Source organism: Opisthorchis viverrini (genome assembly GCF_000715545.1).
Source record: "Opisthorchis viverrini unplaced genomic scaffold opera_v5_2, whole genome shotgun sequence".
Taxonomy (NCBI): Eukaryota; Metazoa; Platyhelminthes; class Trematoda; order Opisthorchiida; family Opisthorchiidae; genus Opisthorchis; species Opisthorchis viverrini.
This window is the reverse complement of record NW_008751658.1, coordinates 4,143,625-4,149,972: the sequence shown is the minus strand read 5'-3', so window position 1 is coordinate 4,149,972 and position 6,348 is coordinate 4,143,625.

The following is a 6,348-nucleotide window of genomic DNA, read 5'->3' as shown; positions in this document are numbered from 1 at the left end:
TATATACATATGTATATATGTAATTAGGAATTTAAGTGTTCGAAAAAGGGACTCAGCCTTTTGAAGGCCAGGATTTGCGTAGATTGTTGTCTGCTTCAACCGCAAAATTCCTTACGAAATTAAAGGTGACCGGAATATAGCGAAGCTGCGTGATAGGTTTCCACTCGATTGCCGCTCGTCCTTGTTGGAAGACAAGTTCGTGAACCGACTTCATCTTTCGTAATCTCCGTCACATCATCACTTCGTGTTTTCGTCCTTGATCACGCTTACCATAGCAGCTAAGCGGCTTGCTTACTTACTTATAATTTCTAATGAGGAAATGAATATAATATGTACACAAGAAAACAGCTGGCATCTTCGGCTACCGCATGAAGCAGCGGCGATCAAACATGGCTCAGAGTTTTGAACGTGCACCAGGGGTCTGAAAGAATGGACGAACGAGAAACGCCTAGTTGGGTGAATCCATATGAACTTTCGCTTGGCTTAGCACATGTATCGAAATTTATTGAAGGTAAGACTATTACTGGGTGGTCAAATAATTCTTTTTTACTTCCACGACTTCAAAAGGGCCTTTGGTTACTTTCCCAGGACGATGAGTTCTATCTGATTCTTCATTCTTAAAGGAGAAAATACTACCTTGTTTGTGGGCGAAGAACGTCTTAAACTGAAGGTATTTGATTTTATCAGAGCCATGCGAAACTATCATCTCTGTGTGTCGTTTGGCCAGGTCAACTGGTAAAAGTTGTTCTTATCCTACGGAACTTAAGTAAGTGATTCTGACGCAGAAACATTCTGGCCCATGTTGTGAATCTGAACCAGTGTAGACATCCAATGAAGTGTGACTGACCAAAGGGCTTTTGTAACATATCGTGTTTATGGCAATGTATACCTCGGAGAGAATGTTCGCTAGTATGGTAACGACAGAGAATGTCACAAAATGATGGTCTAGCGGACCAAAAGGTCTGATTAGTCTGATGGAAACATGTATTGTTAATTCCAACGAGGACGCATTGACATGGTTATAGAGTATTGATGACCTTAAGTCCGTATATCTGCACAATGATCCGTTGTCAGTTCGGTCCCAGATCAGTTAGTAAAACACCAAGTCCGCTATTTTTTACGTTGTGTTCAGCGTAACGTAACCAAGACTAGGTACCTAGGCTCAAGCCGAAATTAGTACGAAGTAACAAGGCCGTTAAAATGATTTTTTTAAATTTTTACGGGTTAGTTATTCAAACCATCCGTGGAATATCAGTTCGGGAAGTGTCATTATTTCAGGATGTCTCAACAGTAGGTCAGATATGAAGTGAACGCCATTCCATGCAGAAATACTGCATTACAATTACTAGAACGGTGATTTTGCCAAATTATGCTCAAATCTAGTTTGTGATCATTCCTTTTCGTTTGTTCGCGGATCAATGACAGAATCAAGTAAGCAAGCCTTCTCTTTTGGGCATAACGATAATTTGTGAAGGACTTACGTTGAAGCGATCGGCTGCGCGTAACTGTCGGCCGTAAATGTCACAGAAAGTTTCATCAGTTGTTCTATCTGGATAGAGTACAACGACTGTAAAAAGACTGCTTCTTTGTGTGCTGGTCTGACGGTCTCAAAGGAACTTCACTCCATTATCTGTTATCGAGTAGTTGCACGGACAGAATGTCCATGCTTTGCAAGCAAAGTATGGGTCAGTGGTCGGAACTCATCCACTATGTTGTTTAGACTGATAGTCCTGGTTGGAATTGCTGGCGAAGCTTTGGATACCTAATTACGAGTGTTCCCGTGAACTGGTGTGGTATTCGGCTGTTGTGTGGTATTGTGTACAATGAGACGTTTAATTACTTGCGCGCGGTTACTACTGGGTGATCAACCAATTAATATCGTGTTTGCTATACATAATACGCTTACAGCTAATGAACGAACAATTTCAGTGCGTAGATCTAGATGTCAGCTTTTCAGGTTTGTGTTCGCCATGAAATCCCCGACGCTGTATGTGCAAAAAAAATCCTTCCAGCTGGATGTCACATAGAATTATATTATGGTGGGAGCTTCTCAACCAAAACAAACTAACGTATTAACTTGTCTATAAATTCGATTCCCCAGAACATCGTTCAGCTGCCTATACATTGCTTGGAACTCAGTGCTACGTAGCGTCACTTGAGGCTGACCGGGTTATCTAACTGCATCCTTCCCTAGACTTTCATATCCCTATGGTTTTGTCCTTTCCATCGTGTAACCTCCAGCCGTGTCATGTCATGTGTTCGTACCGGTCTGGTCGGCAACATGGATCAGATGCATTTGTTGTGTAGACGAACGCTCACACCAGCTAACGTGGCTAACACTGCAAGGAGTTAGTTGTCGGATGAAAAGGAAAACAGAAGCCGGAGAATTGAGGCTAACTTGCTCAAGGCTAAACTGGGGAAAAGGTAGGCGGTATAATTTGAGTTATTTGTAAGTCAGATCTGACAAACCGGCTACTCCCACAGACTTACGTTTAACTCATGCCATTAACGGGTCTGTTCCAACATCATTGCTTTTGAAGTGGGCCATCCGTTACAAAAAGTATGAGCTGGCCTTAAGTTGTGAGACAAGACCAGAGACACAGTTATCTTGTTAATTGTCTGTTGTATACTTACACATTGATCGATGGTGTTTCAAGCAATTAGCTCAGGAACGTACGATTGAATTCGGCACAACTTCAATGGGTCACACAGTAAAGAAGATAAACAAAGCATGTGAACTTAGCAGAGAGAATAGCAGAGGATTCATTAACAATTCTGACTGACTGGATTGTGTCTGCAAAACTGAACACCTTGTGAACCGTACGAAATGAGCTTGATGAAAAGTGCAATTTGGGTTGAAGTAGATCATAAGGTTGACGGAAACTCGGGGACTGCGCCTACCTGATGAGCCCCAAGAAGGGCGAAACCGGTCGTGGGCTGTCGAAGAGTTTTCAGCAACCTTGTGAGTAGTTTCCTTTATGAAAATAGAATTCCATATCTCGAATATCGTGCCAACTGGATCATGAGGCGGCCTGTGTGCAGCACATTCAGCTGGAGAACATCATAAACGAGAGATTCAATTGAGTCTCCCGTGAAAACCAAAATGATTTGCAGATGAGTGTATTTCTCGGGAACTTGCTATTGTTCAGGGTACGGCAGTATGATATCGGACACTGATTCTCTACTCAAATCAACTGTAGATTCAATGCATGCTTTTGGACTACAGCCTTTTCGAAATAATGTATATATATATAACTTTGATAGACAATTTATTTGTACGTTTCCTTTTTAAACAATTTCAGTGGTATAAAACTGAAGCTAAGGAAAAACCTTGAAGAAGTGAATAATTTCTTTCCATGTATAAACCAGTATGAACATGATAAATAATGAAGGATGCTGTATTTCATAGCCATTTTGAAAAACCTAGTTTTGACTTGATTAGTGAATACAGATGTCATACGAGTACACATGTTCAAATAAAACACAGAATTGTTGATTACAAATGAAACCGGTGTGAAAAACACGAATAAAAATAAAAAGCATGAATATTTGACTCACTTAGGGAGAACTCAGCTCATCAAATGGATAAGAGCGTGTGACATGATTTCCATGGGTCATTGAGCGAGGCTTGTGCACTCAGGGATGGTACGTGGTCGTGGGTAACAAGTGTGATATTCCTACCTTGTTCGGAAGGGAAAAGCGAGGCAAATTTCATGGCTGAAAGTTTAGAAAGGTAGTCAGTGACCAAAGTACATGGTTTGTCAGGTAGCCGCATTCACATATAGTCTACTCTTATGCAGGCTCGTGCCAGATAGTTGACTGGTACCTCGTAAAACTATGGCGTTGTGGGCCGCAGAGCTTTTTAACCGGTTTAAGCTGTGACTCACCTTGAATAAAGTACATACATACATACATGGGTAATCACCTTAACCAATTATCGTTTCGTCGGTTTAACTTCACCTACTTGTTTGCTGAAGCAAATGAATCAATCGCCAGAATATCGCTGCGACTTTTCTTCACACTGCGTTTACGTCACTAATGTGTGAACTACAACAGGAAAGCACCACTGTTCATCACAAGTGCTGACAGAGCTGATGAGATACTTTACACTTTATATATTGTTTGACTAGTTTGTAGATAATTACTGGCTGCCAGACATACGCGACATTATGCGCTCCTTAGTGAGTATAGCGGTCTTCTTACTGTTCACTTCGGCACTAGCCCTTAAGAGTTACGGAGCCTAGAGCTGTAAGCCGCCCAAATGGTGTGAAATCGTTTCCGTCCGAAACTAGTTTTGTAAACATACCTTGGCTAACACATGTAAAAGCAGTTGCAAAAATGATGTCCATTTTCGACAAATACACTTATCTACAAGCCTGTTTTGTTTTCACCGGAGACTCACCTCAATCCCAGCTGAATCTCTCACTTATGATGTGGTGTATTGTAATATCTTGAATATCGAATCAGATGGAACATGAGGCAACCTGGCGCAACAAATTCTGCTGAAGAAGGACACCATAAACGAGGTTTTCAGCTAGGCTTAGTTTGATTCTCCTGTAAAGACCAAAATCGGTGCGCAATCAAGTGTATCTGTCAAATTTCGTGCGATTTGAGTGCAAGCAGAACAGTAGGTTGACGGAAGTTCGGGGACTGCGGCTATCTGATGAGTCCCAAGAGGGGCGATGTCCAAGTTTTTGGAAGAACATGGATACAGAATCATGGATGACCGCAGTCTAGCTACAACTTGTTCAAAAAAGCTGGCCTCATCTCTCGTTTTTCAAAATGTACAACAATCTTCCCGTCTTGGTAGCATCTGGTAGTTTTGTTGGAAATTTGCCTTCAGACATACCATGTCATAAAAGCATGTTCTAACTTATACCGTTGTTCCAATAAACGTATAATAAGATTCCAAAGAGAAGGAGGGCCACCTAAATGACCGAGAAAACTTTCGTTGTCCTCGCAGATCTAAATGAATGTTGGATTCCTTTCTTCTGTTGTTTTCTCCAGTGGTTTGCTGTGCTTTTCAGTAATAGAGAGTCTGATTTTGTGTTTACCACAGTGTGCGTTTCGATGGTATGACTGCGTTCAGTTGAACAGATTCAGTAGTCTTGTGGATCTGTATTTCCATTGTTTTGAATATTGTATCCAGTATTGGAAAGTGCTAGCTGAAGCTGAAGTGAAAAAATGAAAGTCGTTTTCACTTTTCATTATTACTAATGGTAAGGTGCGGTTTCCTGTACTTTGGGACGCTATTTGGAGCGAATGTATCAGTCAGCATTCAAAATCCAGGCTTTCATTAACTGTATACATAAATCAGCGCAAAAGTTTTGGAAGGCATATATTGGGAGCAGACATTCAGAGTTGGGTAGAATCACGAGTAAACTGAAAAGGGTCACAGCGCATTGCAGAGGAACGAAAAGCTGAAATCCCGGTGAAAACTGAAGTTTGTGCATGAGTATAGCGGTGATTAGAGCCCTGGTTAGGGATGCATCACCATTTAGTTGAACGTGAATTGGAATGTTAGCCACAAATGTTTCATTGTTTCACTTGATTCTCTCGTTCTGTAGCTAAATTAACACCAAGAGACCTTACCCGGAGTTGAATACCGTTTTGAAACATTTAAACCTTTTTTGCTGCATTGAAAAAGACACTTAAAAGCGGTTAAAGTTGAACTTGAAAATCGTAGATATTACCGCCAGACCTTTTCTAATGTCTAAGAGTTAAAATATACATAATGTACGGTAGTGTATATTTTCGCCAAAATTCCGTCTCAAAAGAGTTACCGAATGTCACTATAATTTAGGACTAATCCATTGTTTCTTAGATCTTTTGACCAATGCCTGATAACAGTGGAGTATCTCAGCCGACTTTTTCGATCATCTACTTTTCGACTTTTTCGAAATCCCCTCTACGAGAAAGAAGTACTTTTGACATACATGTAGTCTGTTGTCATGGGAATCGCCCTGGCAAGCAAAAACAGAATAGGAAACTGGTGCAGTATTTCGGAATGAAGAGCAAGGCGAAATACATTTTCGATACTTTTCACCTGCATGGAAAGATGGAATGTAAATTTAGGTGCAGATTTACTGACCTGTTATTCCCGACTCAGTGACCACGCAAACGAAAGCTGAACCAGCATACTTATTTAGTCCGTCAAAAGTCCAAAAACGTTTTCCCTTTATTTCGTAAAATTTGTGAACTGCAAGTAACCAGGTGACACCTGTTCAGATAGTGTCAAATTTAACGGTTCGCGTTGCACTGATAAACTGAGTCAGCCTAGTAAACAGTTGTTCCCCCGTGGGTAAAGTGAAAAGTGACAGTCACTGGTTGGTTGGCTATATATATATA